Below are 21,209 nucleotides of genomic sequence, written 5' to 3'. Positions count from 1 at the left end.
AATAATACGCTCATATACCACTTCCCTCAGAATAATACTCTCATTTACCACTACCCTCAGAATAATACTCTCATATACCACTCCCCTCAGAATAATACTCTGATATACCACTCCCCTCAGAATAATACGCTCATATACCGCTCCCCTCAGAATAATACTCTGGTATACCACTCCCCTCAGATTAATACTCTCATATACCACTTCCCTTCAGAATCATACTCTCATATACCACTCCCCTCAGAATAATACTTTCATATTCCACTCCCCTCAGAAAAATACTCTCATATACCACTTCCCTCAGAATAATACTCTCATATACCACTCCCCTCAGAATAATACTCTGATATACCACTTCCCTCAGAAGAATTCTCTCATATACCACTCCCCTCAGAATAATACTCTGATATACCACTCCCCTCAGAATAATACTCTCATATACCACTTCCCTCAGAATAATACTCTCATATACCACTCCCCTCAGAATAATGCTCTCAAATACAACTCCCCTCAGAATAATACTCTCATATACCATTCCCCTCAGAATAACACTCTCATATACCACTTTCATCAGAATAATACTCTCATATACCACTCCCCTCAGAATAATACTCTCATATACCACTTCCCTCAGAATAATACTCTGATATACCACTTCCTTCAGAATAATACTCTTATATACCACTCCCCTCAGAATAATACTCTCATATACCACTTCCCTTAGAATAATACTCTCATATACCACTTCCCTCAGAATAATACTCTCATATGCCACTCCCCTCAGAATAATACTCTCATATACAACTCCCCTCAGAATAATACTCTCATGTACCACTTCCCTTTGAATAATACTCTCATATACCACTTCCCTCAGAATAATACTCTCATATTCCACTCCCCTCAGAATAATACTCTCATATACCACTCCCCTCAGAATAATACTCTCATATACCACTTCCCTTAGAATAGTACTCTCATATACCACTCCCCTCAGAATAATACTCTCATATACCACTCCCCTCAGAATAATACTCTCATATACCACTCCCCTCAGAATAATACTCTGATATACCACTTCCCTCAGAATAATACTCTCATATACCACTCCCCTCAGAATAATACTCTCATATACCACTTCCCTCAGAATAATACTCTCATATACCACTTCCCTCAGAATAATACTCTCATATACCACTTCCCTTAGAATAATACTCACATATACCACTTCCCTCAGAATTATACTCTCATATACCACTCCGCTCAGAATAATAGTCTCATATACCACTTCCCTTAGAATAATACTCTCATATACCACTCCCCTCAGAATAATACTCTCATATAACACTCCCCTCAGAATAATACTCTCATATACCACGTCCATTAGTATAATACTCTCATGTACCACTTCCCTCAGAATAATACTCTCATATACCACATCCCTTCGAATAATACTCTCATATACCACTTCCCTCAGAATAATACTCTCATGTACCACTTCCCTCAGAATAACACTCTCATATACCACTCCCCTCAGAATAATACTCTCATATACCACTTCCCTCAGAATAATACTCTCATATACCACTCCCCTCAGAATAATACTCTCATATACCACTCCCCTTTGAATAATACTCTCATATACCACTCCCCTCAGAATAATACTCTCATATACCACTCCCCTCAGAATAATACTCTCATATACCACTTCCCTCAGAATTATACTCTCATATACCACTTCCCTCAGAATAATACTCTCATATACCACTTCCCTCAGAATAATACTCTCATATACCACTTCCCTCAGAATAATACTCTCATATACCACTTCCCTCAGAATAATACTCTCATATACCACTCCCCTCAGAATAATACTCTCATATACCACTCCCCTCAGAATAATACTCTCATATACCGCTTCCCATCAGAATAATATTCTCATATACCACTCCCCTCAGAATAATAATCTCATATACCACTTCCCTCAGAATAATACTCTCATATACCACTCCCCTCAGAATAATACTCTCATATACCACTTCCCTCAGAATAATACTCTCATTTACCACTCCCCTCAGAATAATACTCTGATATACCACTTCCCTTAGAATAGTACTCTCATATACCACTTCCCTCAGAATAATACTCTCATATACCACTTCCCTTAGAATAATACTCTCATATACCACTTCCCTCAGAATAATACTCTCATATACCACTTCCCTCTGAATAATACTCTCATATACCTCTTCCCTCAGAATATTACTCTCATATACCACTCCCCTCAGAATAATACTCTCATATACCACTCCCCTCAGAATAATACTCTCATATACCACTGCCCTCAGAATAATACTCTCATATTCCCAACTTTCAGTTCAATTGAAATGCATGGCACTGAGCTACACAGACATAGGAAGAGCCCAGGTTCCATCCCCTGGTCTGTACTGGCTTAGCTGATCTCAGGCCCGTGTCCTTGTTGCAATCAATGGTAATAGAAATCTGGTGGTTTCTATAATGGACGGTCAATCCGCAGCATCAGTTACACATCCGGGCAGCAGGTTGAAAATCATCTCTGGATCATTACTAAATCTAACCAACTGCACTCGTTACCAGCATCCCATATGTGTTGACTGAGGAAGCAATGATTAACCATGTCAACAAGTCCAACCTCTCTCCGAATTAAGACCACATGAGGTGCTTTACAGGACAGATGGCTAAAATCCCCCCCTGGTAACAATGCTACGTCATCCCGCTAAGTTAACCCCAGGGTTCTCTGTCTTGCTCAACCTGTTGGTTGTTCCTTGGCTTCCAGGCCTTGAGCCAACTCCAAGATCCAGCCATGTCCAAATCCAAACAGAAGAGCGGGGAGTTCTCCTGGTGTCCCAGCCAATGTTTCACCCTCAACCAACGCCGCCAAAAACAGGTTAACCAGCCACGTATCGCACTGATGTCAGTAGGATCTTGCTGTGTAACAACAATGACTGTACTTCAAAGTAATTCATTGGATGTGCAGCATTTTGAGATGTTTCAGAGAGCTGGGACGGTGTTGTATCAATGCACGTCTATTCCCCAGACAGCACATATGAGTCGACTCGCAAGAGGATGAGCCGCTGACCCGGAAATCCACATGGAAGTTGCATGGGAACAGCCCCAGCGGTGACTCACTCACCCGTCTACCCTTGCGCTGCTGTGATAGTACCTCGTCTTGTTGGCCAGGCCGCGATTGTGAAACTGGGGAACAATGAATTAGGGATGTGAGGCTGTGGCCTTTGACTCTGAGACCCAGTGCTCTGGTCTGTGTGACGTGGATCAATAATCCCCTGACTGCCTGCAAACAACGTGCACTCCACCCACTAAAACTCAACTCTTAATTGCACTTTGAATTTAGACAGCTTTGGGCAGTGTTACACTTTGTTTGGTCAACTGCAGTTCCAGTCTTTGAGAGATCCAAGCACACGGCTGTGTGGACCTACCTTGATATTGCTGCAATAACATTGCTCTACAACCCTCCTTCAGAGAAACACACATAAATGGCATTGGTGCGAAACTGTTACAACAAGAGCCTTCTGTGCATGTTCTCCATTCGTGAGCAAGCCATAAACAATGCGTGGTGTATCACAGTCTGTGCATTTAATGGGGGAGTTGCTGCATTTCATAGTAAAAAGCTGAATCATAAGAAGTGTCTAACCAGCGCTTTCTCCTGAGAGTTAGCAGTCGTTTACAGCATTGCCAGCCCCTGGTTTTGGTGTTGAACAAATGACTATTTCTTTACCTCACCTTTGACATAAAATGGAAAAAGCTCGCTCATGTTTCACATCCAGACCTGGCTGCTGTCACTTTTTCCGCAGCACTGGCCGGGCTAACATCCTCAAACACTACAATTGCTTTCAGATGTCAAATTAACAGCGACATCGTTAACCAGCAGTGCAGCCCGGTGTCCTACACGACCCTGCTGTCTGGGTTAGTAAAGAACACACATTCAAGGGTTTGAAATTGGAGCTGGTATTGGTTTCAAAATGAATATTATACCCAGTGGCTTGAAGCATTAGCATTATTTTATACAATATTGTTTCAATTAGGCTTCCTGCCGAGGACTTTGCTGCCAATGGTGCATTGCTTTATATCTGCCTCTGGTGGGCTGGGGAGTTTAGGGTGCCCCAATCCGCAGCTCAAGTATTACTGAAGGAAGCAGAAAGTAGAGTTTAACTCTTTGCCTGACTTTGCAAACATCCACGCACTCTTCAGAATAACATACCCGATCCCGAGGTTTACTCAGGGCTGGGATGAGGGGGTGGGGAAGGGGGTGGGACGTTGTCCGGGGGGGGGGCAGACATTGTCCGAGGGGGGTCAGACATTGTCCGGGGGGGGAGCAGACATTGTCCGGGGGGGGGGCAGACATTGTCCGAGGGGGGTCAGACATTGTCCGGGGGGGGAGCAGACGTTGTCCGGGGGGGGCAGACATTGTCTGGTGGGGGGAGGGCAGACATTGTCCGGGGGGGGTGGGGGGCAGACATTGTCCGGGGAGGAGGGCAGACATTGTCCGGTGGGGGGAGGGCAGACATTGTCCGGGGGGGGCAGACATTGTCCGGGGGGGGCAGACATTGTCCGGGGGGGGCAGACATTGTCCGGGGGGGGCAGACATTGTCCGGGGGGGCAGACATTGTCCGGTGGGGGGAGGGCAGAAATTGTCCGGGGAGGGCAGACATTGTCCAGGGGGGGAGGGCAGACATTGTCCGGGGGGGGGCAGACATTGTCCGGGGGGGGGCAGACATTGTCTGGGGGGGGCAGACATTGTCCAGGGGGGGAGGGCAGACATTGTCCGGGAGGGGCAGACATTGTCCGGGAGGGGCAGACATTGTCCGGGGGGGGGCAGACATTGTCTGGGGGGGGCAGACATTGTCCGGGGGGGGAGGGCTGACATTGTCCAGGGGGGGAGGGCTGACATTGTCCAGGGAGGAGGGCAGACATTGTCCGGGGGGGGGCAGACATTGTCCGGGGGGGGGCAGACTTTGTCCAGGGGGGGGCAGACATTGTCCGGGGGGGGGCAGACATTGTCCGGGGGGGGCAGACATTGTCCGGGGGGGGCAGACATTGTCCAGGGAGGAGGGCAGACATTGTCCGGGGGGGGGGCAGACATTGTCCGGGGGGGGGGCAGACATTGTCCGGGGGAGGAGGGCAGAAATTGTCCGGGGGGGGGGCAGACATTGTCCAGGGGGGGGGGCAGACATTGTCCAGGGGGGGGAGGGCAGACATTGTCCGGGGGGGGCAGACATTGTCCGGGGGGGGCAGACATTGTCCAGGGAGGAGGGCAGACATTGTCCGGGAGAGGCAGGCATTGTCCGGGGGAGGAGGGCAGACATTGTCCGGGGGGTGCAGGCATTGTCCGGGGGAGGAGGGCAGGCATTGTCCGGGGGGGGAGGGCAGACATTGTCCGGGGGGGGCAGGCATTGTCCGGGGGAGGAGGGCAGGCATTGTCCGGGGGGGGAGGGCAGACATTGTCCGGGGGGGGGGCAGACATTGTCCGGGGGGGGGTAGACATTGTCCAGGGGGGGGAGGGCAGACATTGTCCGGGGGGGGGCAGACATTGTCCGGGGGAGGGCAGACATTGTCCGGGGGGGGCAGACATTGTCCGGGGGGGGCAGACATTGTCCAGGGAGGAGGGCAGACATTGTCCGGGGGGGGGGCAGACATTGTCCGGGGGGGGGGGCAGACATTGTCCGGGGGAGGAGGGCAGAAATTGTCCGGGGGGGGGGCAGACATTGTCCAGGGGGGGGGGGCAGACATTGTCCAGGGGGGGGAGGGCAGACATTGTCCGGGGGGGGCAGACATTGTCCAGGGAGGAGGGCAGACATTGTCCGGGAGAGGCAGGCATTGTCCGGGGGAGGAGGGCAGACATTGTCCGGGGGGGGAGGGCAGACATTGTCCGGGGGGGGCAGGCATTGTCCGGGGGAGGAGGGCAGGCATTGTCCGGGGGGGGAGGGCAGACATTGTCCGGGGGGGGAGGGCAGACATTGTCCGGGGGGGGGCAGGCATTGTCCGGGGGAGGAGGGCAGGCATTGTCCGGGGGGGGAGGGCAGGCATTGTCCGGGGGGGGAGGGCCGACATTGTCCGGGGGAGGAGGGCAGGCATTGTCCGGGGGGGGAGGGCAGACATTGTCCGGGGGGGGCAGACATTGTCCGGGGGGGGCAGACATTGTCCAGGGAGGAGGGCAGACATTGTCCGGGAGAGGCAGGCATTGTCCGGGGGAGGAGGGCAGACATTGTCCGGGGGGGGGAGCAGACATTGTCCGGGGGAGGAGGGCAGACATTGTCCGGGGGAGGAGGGCAGACATTGTCCGGGGGGGGCAGATATTGTCCGGGGGAGGGCAGACATTGTCCGGGGGAGGGCAGACATTGTCCGGGGGGTCAGACATTGTCCGGGGGGGCAGGCATTGTTCCGGGGGGGGGAGGGCTGACATTGTCCGGGGGGGGAGGGCTGACATTGTCCGGGGGGGAGCAGGCATTGTCCAGGGGGGGAGGGCTGACATTGTCCGGGGGGGCAGACATTGTTCCGGGGGGGGAGCAGACATTGTCCAGGGGGGGAGGGCTGACATTGTCCGGGGGGGCAGACATTGTTCCGGGGGGGGCAGACATTGTCCGGGGGGGGAGCAGTCATTGTCCGGGGGGGGAGCAGACATTGTCCAGGGGGGGGAGGGCTGGCATTGTCCGGGGGGGGAGGGCTGACATTGTCCGGGGGGGAGCAGACATTGTCCAGGGGGGGGAGGGCTGACATTGTCCGGGGGGGGCAGACATTGTTCCGGGGGGGGCAGACATTGTCCGGGGGGGGGGGAGCAGTCATTGTCCGGGGGGGGAGCAGACATTGTCCAGGGGGGGAGGGCTGACATTGTCCGGGGGGGGGAGCAGACATTGTCCAGGGGGGGAGGGCTGACATTGTCCGGGGGGGCAGACATTGTTCCGGGGGGGGCAGACATTGTCCGGGGGGGGAGCAGACATTGTCCAGGGGGGGAGGGCTGACATTGTCCAGGAGGGGAGGGCAGACATTGTCCGGGGGGGAGCATACATTGTCCGGTGGGGAGGGCTGACATTGTCCGGGGGGGAGCAGACATTGTCCAGGAGGGGAGGGCAGACATTGTCCGGGGGGGAGCATACATTGTCCGGGGGGGAGGGCAGACATTGTCCGGGGGGGAGCAGACATTGTCCGGTGGGGAGGGCTGACATTGTCCGGGGGGGAGCAGACATTGTCCAGGAGGGGAGGGCAGACATTGTCCGGGGGGGAGCATACATTGTCCGGTGGGGAGGGCTGACATTGTCCAGGGGGGAGCAGACATTGTCCAGGAGGGGAGGGCAGACATTGTCCAGGGGGGGAGCATACATTGTCCGGTGGGGAGGGCTGACATTGTCCGGGGGGGAGCAGACATTGTCCGGGGGGGAGGGCAGACATTGTCCGGGGGGGAGCAGACATTGTCCGGGGGAGGAGGGCAGACATTGTCCGGGGGAGGAGGGCAGACATTGTCCGGGGGAGGAGGGCAGACATTGTCCGGGGGGGAGCAGACATTGTCCGGGGGGGGTAGTAGTCATTGTCCGGGGGGGGTAGACATTGTCCGGGGGAGGAGGGCAGACATTGTCCGGGGGAGGAGGGCAGACATTGTCCGGGGGAGGAGGGCAGACATTGTCCGGGGGGGAGGGCAGACATTGTCCGGGGGAGGAGGGCAGACATTATCCGGGGGGGGCAGACATTGTCCGGGGGGGGTAGACATTGTCCGGGGGAGGAGGGCAGACATTGTCCGGGGGGGGTAGACATTGTCCGGGGGAGGAGGGCAGACATTGTCCGGGGGAGGAGGGCAGACATTGTCCGGGGGGGGGTAGACATTGTCCGGGGGAGGAGGGCAGACATTGTCCGGGGGAGGAGGGCAGACATTGTCCGGGGGGGGTAGACATTGTCCGGGGAGGAGAGGGCAGACATTGTCCGGGGGAGGAGGGCAGACATTGTCCGGGGGAGGAGGGCAGACATTGTCCGGGGGAGGAGGGCAGACATTGTCCGGGGGGGGGTAGACATTGTCCGGGGGAGGAGGGCAGACATTGTCCGGGGGAGGAGGGCAGACAGTGTCCGGGGGGGGTGGGCAGACATTGTCCGGGGGGGAGGGGGAGACATTGTCCCGGGGGGGCAGACATTGTCCGGGTGGGGGCAGACATTGTCTGGGGGGGGAGGGAGACATTGTCCGGGGGGTGAGGCAGACATTGTCCGGGGGGGAGGGGAGACATTGTCCGGGGGGGGCAGACATTATCCGGGGGGAGGGAGACATTGTCCCGGGGGGGGCAGACATTATCCGGGGGGGAGGGGAGACATTGTCCCGGGGGGGGCAGACATTAACCGGGGGGGAGGGGGTACATTGTCCGGGGTGGAGAAGAGCATTGTCGCGGCGGGGGGGAGGGCCGACATTGTCCGGTGGAGGGGAGGGCAGACATTGTCCGGGGGGGGAGCAGATATTGTCCGGGGGGGGAGCAGACATTGTCCAGGGGGGGAGGGCAGACATTGACCGGGGGAGGAGCAGACATTGTCCGGGGGGGAGGGCAGACAGTGTCCGGGGGGGGAGCAGACATTGTCCGGGGGGGAGGGCAGACATGGTCCGGTGGGTGGAGGGCAGACATTGTCCGGGGGGGAGCAGACATTGTCCGGGGGGGGCAGACATTGTCCGGGGGGGGCAGACATTGTCCGGGGGGGAGGGGAGACATTGTCCGGGGGGGGAGGGGAGACATTGTCCGGGGCGGGAGCAGACATTGTCCGGGGGGGGAAGGGAGATCCCCAGGGTTCAGTACTGGGGGTTTCTAGGGATGTATACAGTGGAGTTCCCCAGGGTTCAGTTCTGGGGGGTGGAGGGAGGTAAGCAGTGGACTTCCCCAGGGTTCAGTACTGGGGGCGGGAGGGAGGTATACAGTGGAGTTCCCCAGGGTTCAGTACTGGGGGCTGGAGGGAGGTATACAGTGGAGTTTCCCAGGGTCCAGTACTGGGGGCTGGAGGGAGGTATACAGTGGAGTTCCCCAGGGTTCAGTTCTGGGGGCTGGAGGGAGGTATACAGTGGAGTTCCCCAGGGTTCAGTACTGGGGGATGGAGGGAGGTATACAGTGGAGTTCCCCAGGGTTCAGTAATCGGGGCTGGAGGGAGGTATACAGTGGAGTTCCCCTGGGTTCAGTACTGGGGGCTGGAGGGAGGTATACAGTGGTGTTCCCCAGGGTTCAGTAATCGGGGCTGGAGGGAGGTATACAGTGGAGTTCCCCAGGGTTCAGTACTGGGGGCTGCAGGGAGGTAGATAGTGGAGTTCCCCTGGGTTCAGTACTGGGGCTGGAGGGAGGTATACAGTGGTGTTCCCCAGGGTTCAGTGCTGGGGGCTGGAGGGATGCACACTGTGGAGTTCCCCAGGGTCCAGTACTGTGGGCTGGAGGGAGGTATACAGTCGAGTTCCCCAGGGTTCAGTACTGGGGGATGGATGGAGGTACACAGTGGAGTTCCCCAGGGTTCAGTACAGGGGCTGGAGGGAGGTATACAGTGGAGTTCTCCAGGGTTCAGTACTGGTGTCTGGAGGGAGGTATAATGTGGAGTTTTCCAGGGTTCAGTACTGGGGGCTGGAGGGAGGTATAAAGTGGAGTTCCCCAGGGTTCAGCACTGGGGGATGGAGGGAGGTATACAGTGGAGTTCCCCAGGGTTCAGTACTGGGGGATGGAGGGAGGTATACAGTGGAGTTCCCCAGGGTTCAGTTCTGGGGGCTGGAGGGAGGTATACTGTAGAGTTCCCCAGGGTTCAGTACTGGGGGATGGAGGGAGGTATACAGTGGAGTTCCCCAGGGTTTAGAACTGGGAGCTGGAGGGAGGTATACAGTGGAGTTCCCCAGGGTTCAGTACTGGGGGATGGAGGGAGGTAAGCAGTGGAGTTCCCCAGGTATCAGTACTGGGGGCTGGAGAGAGGTATACAGTTGAGTACCCCATGTATCATTACTTGGGGCTGGAGGGAGGTACACAGTGGAGTTCTCCAGGGTTCAGTACTGGGGGCTGGAGGGCGGGATACAGTGGAGTTCCCCGGGGTTCAGTTCTGGGGGCTGGAGGGAGGTATACAGTGGAGTTCCCCAGGGTTCAGTACTGGGGGATGGAGGGAGGTAAGCAGTGGAGTTCCCCAGGTTTCAGCACTGGGGGCTGCAGGGAGGTATACAGTGGAGTTCCCCAGGAATCAGTACTGGGGGCTGGAGGGAGGTATACAGTGGAGTTCCCCAGGGTTCAGTACTGGGGGCTGGAGGGAGGTATACAGTGGAGTTCCCCAGGGTTCAGTAGTGGGGGATGGATGGAGGTACACAGTGGAGTTCGCCAGGCTTCAGTACTGGGGGCTGGAGGGAGGTATACAGTGGAGTTCCCCAGGGTTCAGTAGTGGGGGCTGGAGGGAGGTACACAGTGGAGTTCACCAGGGTTCAGAACTGGGGTCTGGAGGGAGGTATACAGAGGAGTTCCCCAGGGTTCAGTCCTCGGGGCCGGAGGGAGGTATACAGTGGTGTTCCCCAGGGTTCAGTACTGGGGGCTGGAGGGAGGTATACAGTCGAGTTCCCCAGGGTTCAGTACTGGGGGATGGATGGAGGTACACAGTGGAGTTCCCCAGGGTTCAGTACAGGGGCTGGAGGGAGGTATGCAGTGGAGTTCTCCAGGGTTCAGTACTGGTGTCTGGAGGGAGGTATAATGTGCAGTTCTCCAGGGTTCAGTACTGGGGGCTGGAGGGAGGTATAAAGTGGAGTTCCCCAGGGTTCAGCACTGGGGGATGGAGGGAGGTATGCAGTGGAGTTCCCCAGGGTTCAGTTCTGGGGGCTGGAGGGAGGTATACTGTAGAGTTCCCCAGGGTTCAGTACTGGGGGATGGAGGGAGGTAAGCAGTGGAGTTCCCCAGGTTTCAGTACTGGGGGCTGTAGGGTGGTATACAGTGGAGTTCCCCAGGTTTCAGTACTGGGGGCTGCAGGGAGGTATACAGTGGAGTTCCCCAGGGTTCAGTACTGGGGGCTGGAGGGAGGTATACAGTGGAGTTCCCCAGGGTTCACTACTGGGGGCTGGAGGGAGGTATACAGTGGAGTTCCCCAGGGTTCAGCAGTGGGGGATGGATGGAGGTAAACAGTGGAGCACCCCAGGGTTCAGTACTGGGGGCTGGAGAGAGGTATACAGTGGAGTTCCCCAGGGTTCATTAGTGGGTGCTGGAGGGAGGTATACAGTGGAGTTCACCAGGGTTCAGAACTGGGGTCTGGAGGGAGGTATACAGTGGAGATCCCCAGGGTTCAGTCCTCGGGGCCGGAGGGAGGTATACAGTGGTGTTCCCCAGGGTTCAGTACTGGGGGCTGGAGGGAGGTATACAGTGGAGTTCCCCAGGGTTCATTACTGGGGGCTGGAGGGAGGTACACAGTGGAGTTTGCCAGGGTTCAGTACTGGGGGTTGGAGGGAGGTATACAGTGGAGTTCCCCAGGGTTCAGTAGTGGGGGCTGGAGGGAGGTATACAGTGGAGTTCACCAGGGTTCAGAACTGGGGTCTGGAGGGAGGTATACAGTGGAGTTCCCCAGGGTTCAGTCCTCGGGGCCGGAGCGAGGTATACAGTGGTGTTCCCCAGGGTTCAGTACTGGGGGCTGGAGGGAGGTATACAGTGGAGTTCCCCAGGGTTCAGTACTGGGGGCTGGAGGGAGCTATACAGTGGTGTTCCCCAGTGTTCAATACTGGGGGCTGGAGGGAGGTATACAGTGGAGTTCCCCAGGGTTCAGTAGGCTTCAATACTGTGGGCTGGAGGGAGGTATACAGTGGAGTTCCCCGGGGTTTAGTACTGGTGTCTGGAGGGAGGTACACAGTGGAGTTCTCCAGGGTTCAGTACTGGGGGCTGGAGGGAGGTATACAGTGGATTTCACCAGGGTACAATACTGCGGGCTGGAGGGTGGTATACTGTGGAGTTCCCCAGGGTTCAATACTGGGGGCTGTATGGAGGTATACAGTGGAGTTCCACATGGGGTCAGCACTGGGGGCTGGAGGGAGGTATACAGTGGAGTTCCCCAGGGTTCAATACTGGGGGATGGAGGGAGGTATATTTTTGGAGTTCCCCAGGATTCAGCACTAGGAGCTGGAGGGAGGCATACAGTGGAGTTCCCCAGGGTTCAGCACTGGAGGCTGGAGGGAGGTATACAGTGGAGTTCCCCAGGGTTCAGTACTTGAGGCTGGAGGGAAGTATATTGTGGAGTTCCACAGGGTTCAGTACTGGAAGCTGGAGGGAGGTATACAGTGGAGTTCCCCAGGGTTCAGTACTGGGGGCTGGAGGGAGGTATACTGTGGTTTTCTCCAGGGTTCAGTACTGGGGGCTGGAGGGAGGTATATAGTGGAGTCCCCCAGCGTTGAGGACTGGGGGCTGGAGGGAGGTATACAATGGCGTTCCCCAGGCATCAGTACTGGGGGCTGGAGGGAGGTATTCAGTGGTGTTCCCAAGATTCAGTACTGGGGGCTGGAGGGAGGTATACGGTGGATTTCCCCAGGGTTCAGTGCTAGGGCTGCAGGGAGGTATACAGTGGAGTACCCCAGGGTTCAGTGCTAGGGCTGCAGGGAGGTATACAGTGGAGTACCCCAGGGTTCAGAGCTGGGGTCTGGAGGGAGGTATACAGTGGTGTTCCCCAGGGTTCAGTACTGGGGGCTGGAGGGATGTATACAGTGGAGTTCCGCAGGGTTCAGTACTGGGGGCTGGAGCGAGGTATATAGTGGAGTTCCGCAGGGTTCAGTACTGGGGGCTGGAGGGAGGTATACAGAGGTGTTCCCCAGGGTTCAATACTGGGGGCTGGCGGGATGTATACAGTGGAGTTCCCCAGGGTTCAGTAGGCTTCAATACTGGGGACTGGGGAGAGGTATACAGTGGATTTCCCCAGGTTACAATACTGGGGGCTGGAGAGAGGTATACTGTGGAGTTCCCCAGGGTTCAGTACTAGGGGCTGTAGGGAGGTATACAGTGGAGTTCCCCAGGGTTCACCACTGGGGGCTGGAGGGAGGTATACTGTGGAGTTCGCCAGTGTTCAATACTGGGGGATGGAGGGAGGTATATTTTGGAGTTCCCCAGGGTTCAGTACTAGGAGCTGGAGGGAGGCATACAGTGGAGTTCCCCAGGGTTCAGCACTGGGGCCTGGAGGGAGGTATACAGTGGAGTTCCCCAGGGTTCAGTACATGGGACTGGAGGGAATTATATTGTGGTGTTCCACAGGGTTCAGTGCTGGAGGCTGGAGGGAGGTATACAGTGGAGTTCCCCAGTGTTCAGTACTAGGTGCTGGAGGGAGGTGTACAGTGGAGTTCCGCAGGGTTCAGTACTGGCGGCTGGAGGTAGGTATGCAGTGGAGTTCCCCCAGGTTCAGCACTGGGGGCTGGAGAGAGGTATACAGTGGAGTTCCCCATGTATCAGTACTTGGGGCTGGAGAGAGGTATACAGTGGAGTTCCCCATGTATCAGTACTTGGGGCTGGAGGGAAGTATACAATGGAGTTCCCCAGGGTTCAGCACTGGGGTGAGAGGCAGGTATGCAGTGGGGTTCCACAGGGCTCAGTACTGGAGGTTGGAGGGAGGTATACAGTGGAGTTCCCCATGGATCAGTACTGGGGGGTGGAGGAGTTATACAGTGGAGTTCCCCAGGGTTCACTACTGGGGGCTAGAGGGAGGTATACAGTGGAGTTCCCCAGGGTTCAGTACTGGGGGATGGAGGGAGGTATACAGTGGAGTTCCCCAGGGTTCAGTACTGGGGCTTGGAGGGTGGTATACAGTGGAGTTCACCAGGGTTCAGTACTGGGGGATGGAGGGAGTTATACAGTGGAGTTCCACAGGGTTCAGTACAAGGGGATGGAGGGAGGTATACTGTGGTTTTCTCCAGGGTTCAGTACTGGGGGCTGGAGGGAGGTATATAGTGGAGTCCCCCAGCGTTGAGGACTGGGGGCTGGAGGGAGGTATACAATGGCGTTCCCCAGGCATCAGTACTGGGGGCTGGAGGGAGGTATTCAGTGGTGTTCCCAGGATTCAGTACTGGGGGCTGGAGGGAGGTATACGGTGGATTTCCCCAGGGTTCAGTGCTAGGGCTGCAGGGAGGTATACAGTGGAGTACCCCAGGGTTCAGTGCTAGGGCTGCAGGGAGGTATACAGTGGAGTACCCCAGGGTTCAGAGCTGGGGTCTGGAGGGAGGTATACAGTGGTGTTCCCCAGGGTTCAGTACTGGGGGCTGGAGGGATGTATACAGTGGAGTTCCGCAGGGTTCAGTACTGGGGGCTGGAGCGAGGTATATAGTGGAGTTCCGCAGGGTTCAGTACTGGGGGCTGGAGGGAGGTATACAGAGGTGTTCCCCAGGGTTCAATACTGGGGGCTGGCGGGATGTATACAGTGGAGTTCCCCAGGGTTCAGTAGGCTTCAATACTGGGGACTGGGGAGAGGTATACAGTGGATTTCCCCAGGTTACAATACTGGGGGCTGGAGAGAGGTATACTGTGGAGTTCCCCAGGGTTCAGTACTAGGGGCTGTAGGGAGGTATACAGTGGAGTTCCCCAGGGTTCACCACTGGGGGCTGGAGGGAGGTATACAGTGGAGTTCCCCAGGGTTCAGTACTGGGGGCTGGAGGGAGGTATACAGTGGAGTTCCCCAGGGTTCAGTAGTGGGGGATGGATGGAGGTACACAGTGGAGTTCGCCAGGGTTCAGTACTGGGGGCTGGAGGGAGGTATACAGTGGAGTTCCCCAGGGTTCAGTAGTGGGGGCTGGAGGGAGGTACACAGTGGAGTTCACCAGGGTTCAGAACTGGGGTCTGGAGGGAGGTATACAGAGGAGTTCCCCAGGGTTCAGTCCTCGGGGCCGGAGGGAGGTATACAGTGGTGTTCCCCAGGGTTCAGTACTGGGGGCTGGAGGGAGGTATACAGTCGAGTTCCCCAGGGTTCAGTACTGGGGGATGGATGGAGGTACACAGTGGAGTTCCCCAGGGTTCAGTACAGGGGCTGGAGGGAGGTATGCAGTGGAGTTCTCCAGGGTTCAGTACTGGTGTCTGGAGGGAGGTATAATGTGCAGTTCTCCAGGGTTCAGTACTGGGGGCTGGAGGGAGGTATAAAGTGGAGTTCCCCAGGGTTCAGCACTGGGGGATGGAGGGAGGTATGCAGTGGAGTTCCCCAGGGTTCAGTTCTGGGGGCTGGAGGGAGGTATACTGTAGAGTTCCCCAGGGTTCAGTACTGGGGGCTGGAGGGAGGTATACAGTGGAGTTCCCCAGGGTTCAGTAGTGGGGGCTGGAGGGAGGTACACAGTGGAGTTCACCAGGGTTCAGAACTGGGGTCTGGAGGGAGGTATACAGAGGAGTTCCCCAGGGTTCAGTCCTCGGGGCCGGAGGGAGGTATACAGTGGTGTTCCCCAGGGTTCAGTACTGGGGGCTGGAGGGAGGTATACAGTCGAGTTCCCCAGGGTTCAGTACTGGGGGATGGATGGAGGTACACAGTGGAGTTCCCCAGGGTTCAGTACAGGGGCTGGAGGGAGGTATGCAGTGGAGTTCTCCAGGGTTCAGTACTGGTGTCTGGAGGGAGGTATAATGTGCAGTTCTCCAGGGTTCAGTACTGGGGGCTGGAGGGAGGTATAAAGTGGAGTTCCCCAGGGTTCAGCACTGGGGGATGGAGGGAGGTATGCAGTGGAGTTCCCCAGGGTTCAGTTCTGGGGGCTGGAGGGAGGTATACTGTAGAGTTCCCCAGGGTTCAGTACTGGGGGATGGAGGGAGGTAAGCAGTGGAGTTCCCCAGGTTTCAGTACTGGGGGCTGTAGGGAGGTATACAGTGGAGTTCCCCAGGTTTCAGTACTGGGGGCTGCAGGGAGGTATACAGTGGAGTTCCCCAGGGTTCAGTACTGGGGGCTGGAGGGAGGTATACAGTGGAGTTCCCCAGGGTTCACTACTGGGGGCTGGAGGGAGGTATACAGTGGAGTTCCCCAGGGTTCAGCAGTGGGGGATGGATGGAGGTAAACAGTGGAGCACCCCAGGGTTCAGTACTGGGGGCTGGAGAGAGGTATACAGTGGAGTTCCCCAGGGTTCATTAGTGGGGGCTGGAGGGAGGTATACAGTGGAGTTCACCAGGGTTCAGAACTGGGGTCTGGAGGGAGGTATACAGTGGAGATCCCCAGGGTTCAGTCCTCGGGGCCGGAGGGAGGTATACAGTGGTGTTCCCCAGGGTTCAGTACTGGGGGCTGGAGGGAGGTATACAGTGGAGTTCCCCAGGGTTCATTACTGGGGGCTGGAGGGAGGTACACAGTGGAGTTTGCCAGGGTTCAGTACTGGGGGTTGGAGGGAGGTATACAGTGGAGTTCCCCAGGGTTCAGTAGTGGGGGCTGGAGGGAGGTATACAGTGGAGTTCACCAGGGTTCAGAACTGGGTTCTGGAGGGAGGTATACAGTGGAGTTCCCCAGGGTTCAGTCCTCGGGGCCGGAGCGAGGTATACAGTGGTGTTCCCCAGGGTTCAGTACTGGGGGCTGGAGGGAGGTATACAGTGGAGTTCCCCAGGGTTCAGTACTGGGGGCTGGAGGGAGCTATACAGTGGTGTTCCCCAGTGTTCAATACTGGGGGCTGGAGGGAGGTATACAGTGGAGTTCCCCAGGGTTCAGTAGGCTTCAATACTGGGGGCTGGAGGGAGGTATACAGTGGAGTTCCCCGGGGTTTAGTACTGGTGTCTGGAGGGAGGTACACAGTGGAGTTCTCCAGGGTTCAGTACTGGGGGCTGGAGGGAGGTATACAGTGGATTTCACCAGGGTACAATACTGCGGGCTGGAGGGTGGTATACTGTGGAGTTCCACATGGGGTCAGCACTGGGGGCTGGAGGGAGGTATACAGTGGAGTTCCCCAGGGTTCAATACTGGGGGATGGAGGGAGGTATATTTTTGGAGTTCCCCAGGATTCAGCACTAGGAGCTGGAGGGAGGCATACAGTGGAGTTCCCCAGGGTTCAGCACTGGAGGCTGGAGGGAGGTATACAGTGGAGTTCCCCAGGGTTCAGTACTTGAGGCTGGAGGGAAGTATATTGTGGAGTTCCACAGGGTTCAGTACTGGAGGCTGGAGGGAGGTATACAGTGGAGTTCCCCAGGGTTCAGTACTGGGGGCTGGAGGGAGGTATACAGTGGCGTTCCACAGGGTCCAGTACTAGGGGATGGAGGGAGGTATACTGTGGTTTTCTCCAGGGTTCAGTACTGGGGGCTGGAGGGAGGTATATAGTGGAGTCCCCCAGCGTTGAGGACTGGGGGCTGGAGGGAGGTATACAATGGTGTTCCCCAGGCATCAGTACTGGGGGCTGGAGGGAGGTATTCAGTGGTGTTCCCAAGATTCAGTACTGGGGGCTGGAGGGAGGTATACGGTGGATTTCCCCAGGGTTCAGTGCTAGGGCTGCAGGGAGGTATACAGTGGAGTACCCCAGGGTTCAGTGCTAGGGCTGCAGGGAGGTATACAGTGGAGTACCCCAGGGTTCAGAGCTGGGGTCTGGAGGGAGGTATACAGTGGTGTTCCCCAGGGTTCAGTACTGGGGGCTGGAGGGATGTATACAGTGGAGTTCCGCAGGGTTCAGTACTGGGGGCTGGAGCGAGGTATATAGTGGAGTTCCGCAGGGTTCAGTACTGGGGGCTGGAGGGAGGTATACAGAGGTGTTCCGCAGGGTTCAATACTGGGGGCTGGCGGGATGTATACAGTGGAGTTCCCCAGGGTTCAGTAGGCTTCAATACTGGGGACTGGGGAGAGGTATACAGTGGATTTCCCCAGGTTACAATACTGGGGGCTGGAGAGAGGTATACTGTGGAGTTCCCCAGGGTTCAGTACTAGGGGCTGTAGGGAGGTATACAGTGGAGTTCCCCAGGGTTCACCACTGGGGGCTGGAGGGAGGTATACTGTGGAGTTCGCCAGTGTTCAATACTGGGGGATGGAGGGAGGTATATTTTGGAGTTCCCCAGGGTTCAGTACTAGGAGCTGGAGGGAGGCATACAGTGGAGTTCCCCAGGGTTCAGCACTGGGGCCTGGAGGGAGGTATACAGTGGAGTTCCCCAGGGTTCAGTACATGGGACTGGAGGGAATTATATTGTGGTGTTCCACAGGGTTCAGTGCTGGAGGCTGGAGGGAGGTATACAGTGGAGTTCCCCAGTGTTCAGTACTAGGTGCTGGAGGGAGGTGTACAGTGGAGTTCCGCAGGGTTCAGTACTGGCGGCTGGAGGTAGGTATGCAGTGGAGTTCCCCCAGGTTCAGCACTGGGGGCTGGAGAGAGGTATACAGTGGAGTTCCCCATGTATCAGTACTTGGGGCTGGAGAGAGGTATACAGTGGAGTTCCCCATGTATCAGTACTTGGGGCTGGAGGGAAGTATACAATGGAGTTCCCCAGGGTTCAGCACTGGGGTGAGAGGGAGGTATGCAGTGGGGTTCCACAGGGCTCAGTACTGGAGGTTGGAGGGAGGTATACAGTGGAGTTCCCCATGGATCAGTACTGGGGGGTGGAGGAGTTATACAGTGGAGTTCCCCAGGGTTCACTACTGGGGGCTAGAGGGAGGTATACAGTGGAGTTCCCCAGGGTTCAGTACTGGGGGATGGAGGGAGGTATACAGTGGAGTTCCCCAGGGTTCAGTACTGGGGGCTGGAGGGAGGTATACAGTGGAGTTCACCAGGGTTCAGTACTGGGGGATGGAGGGAGGTATACAGTGGAGTTCCCCAGGGTTCAGTACTGGGGGATGGAGGGAGTTATACAGTGGAGTTCCACAGGGTTCAGTACTAGGGGATGGAGGGAGGTATATAGTGGAGTCCCCCAGCGTTGAGGACTGGGGGCTGGAGGGAGGTATACAGTGGAGTTCCCCAGGGTTCAGTACTGGAGGGTGGAGTGAGGAATACAGTGGAGTTCGCCAGGGTTTAGTACTGGGGGCTGGAGGGAGGTATACAGTGGCGTTCCCCAGGCATCAGTACTGGGGGCTGGAGGGAGGTATTCAGTGGTGTTCCCAGGCTTCAGTACTGGGGGCTGGAGGGAGGTATACAGTGGCTTTCCCCAGGGTTCAGTGCTAGGGCTGCAGGGAGGTATACAGTGGAGTACCCCAGGGTTCAGTACTGGGGGCTGGAGGGAGGTGTACAGTTGAGTTCACCAGGGTTAAGAGCTGGGGTCTGGAGGGAGGTTTCCAGTGGAGTTCCCCAGGGTTCAGTCCTCGGGGCCGGAGGGAGGTATACAGTGGTGTTCCCCAGGGTTCAGTACTGGAGGGTGGAGGGATGTATACAGTGGAGTTCCCCAGGGTTCAGTACTGGGGGCTGGAGGGAGGTATATAGTGGAGTTCCGCGGGGTTCAGTACTGGGGGCTGGAGGGAGGTATACAGTGGTGTTCCCCAGGGTTCAATACTGGGGGCTGGAGGGATGTATACAGTGGAGTTCCCCAGGGTTCAGTAGGCTTCAATACTGGGGACTGGGGGGAGGTATACAGTGGATTTCCCCAGGTTACAGTACTGGGGGCTGGAGGGAGGTGTACTGTAGAGTTCCCCAGGGTTCAGTACTGGGGGCTGTAGGGAGGTATACAGTGGAGTTCCCCAGGGTTCAGCACTGGGGGCTGGAGGGAGGTATACAGTGGAGTTCCACAGGGTTCAGTGCTGGGGGATGGAGGGAGGTATATTTTGGAGTTCCCCAGGGTTCAGTACTCGGAGCTGGAGGGAGGTATACAGTGGAGTTCCCCAGGGTTCAGTACTAGGTGCTGGAGGGAGGTGTACAGTGGAGTTCCGCAGGGTTCAGTACTGGGGGCTGGAGGGAGGTATACAGTGGAGTTTCCCCGGGTTCAGCACTGGGGGTTGGAGAGAGGTATACAGTGGAGTTCCCCATGTATCAGTACTTGGGGCTGGAGGGAAGTATACAGTGGAGTTCCCCAGGGTTCAGCACTGGGGTGAGAGGGAGGTATGCAGTGGGGTTCCACAGGGTTCAGTACTGGAGGTTGGAGGGAGGTATACAGTGGAGTTCCCCATGGATCAGTACTGGGGGATGGAGGAGTTATACAGTGGAGTTCCCCAGGGTGCAGTACTGGGGGCTGGAGGGAGGTATACAGTGGAGTTCCCCAGGGTTCAGTACTGGGGGCTGGAGGGAGGTATACAGTGGGGTTCCCCAGGGTTCACTACTGGGGGCTAGAGGGAGGTATACAGTGGAGTTCCCCAGGCTTCAGTACTGGGGGATGGAGGGAGGTATACAGTGGAGTTCCCCAGGGTTCAGTACTGGGGGCTGGAGGGTGGTATACAGTGGAGTTCACCAGGGTTCAGTACTGGGGGATGGAGGGAGATATACAGTGGAGTTCCCCAGGGTACAGTACTAGGGGATGGAGGGAGGTATACTGTGGTTTTCTCCAGGGTTCAGTACTGGGGGCTGGAGGGAGGAATACAGTGGAGTTCCCCAGGGTTCATTACTGGGGGCTGGAGGGAGGTATACTGTCGAGTTCCCCAGGGTTCAGTACTGGGGGCTGGAGGGAGGTATACAGTGGCGTTCCCCAGGGTTCAATACTGGGGGCTGGAGGGAGGTATTCAGCGGTGTTCCCAGGGTTCAGTACTAGGGCTGGAGGGAGGCATACAGTGGAGTTCCCCAGGGTTCAGTACTGAGGGCTGGAGGGACGTATAAAGTGGAGTTCCCCACGGTTCAGCACTGGGGGCTGGAAGGCGGTATACAGTGGAGTTCCCCAGGGTTCAGTACTGGGGGATGGAGGGAGGTATTCAGTGGAGTTCCCCAGGGTTCAGAACTGGGAGCTGGAGGGAGATGTACAGTGGAGTTCCCCAGGGTTCAGTTGTGGGGGCTGGAGCGAGGTATACAGTGGAGTTCCCCAGGGTTCAGTACTGGGGGCTGGAGGGAGGGATACAGCGGAGTTCCCCAGTGTTCGGTTCTGGGGGCTGGTGGGAGGTATACAGTGGAGTTCCCCAGGGTTCAGTACTGGGGGATGGAGGGAGGCAAGCAGTGCAGTTCCCCAGGTTTCAGTACTGGGGGCTGGAGGGAGGTATGCAGCGGAGTTCACCAGGGTTCAGTACTGGGGTCTGGAGGGAGGTATACAGTGGTGTTCCCCAGGATTCAGTACTGGGGGCTGGAGGGAGGTATACAGTGGAGTTCCCCAGGGTTCAGTACTGGGGGCTGGAGGGAGGTATGCTGTGGAGTTCCCCAGGGTCCAGTACTGGTGGCTGGAGGGAGGTATACTGTGGAGTTCCCCGGGGTT

Source organism: Somniosus microcephalus, chromosome 33, assembly GCF_052327205.1.
Source record: "Somniosus microcephalus isolate GS21.2 chromosome 33, FLI_Smic_1.0, whole genome shotgun sequence".
NCBI lineage: Eukaryota > Metazoa > Chordata > Chondrichthyes > Squaliformes > Somniosidae > Somniosus > Somniosus microcephalus.
The sequence above is the reverse complement of the archived record's forward strand: the minus strand, read 5'-3'. Positions refer to the sequence as shown.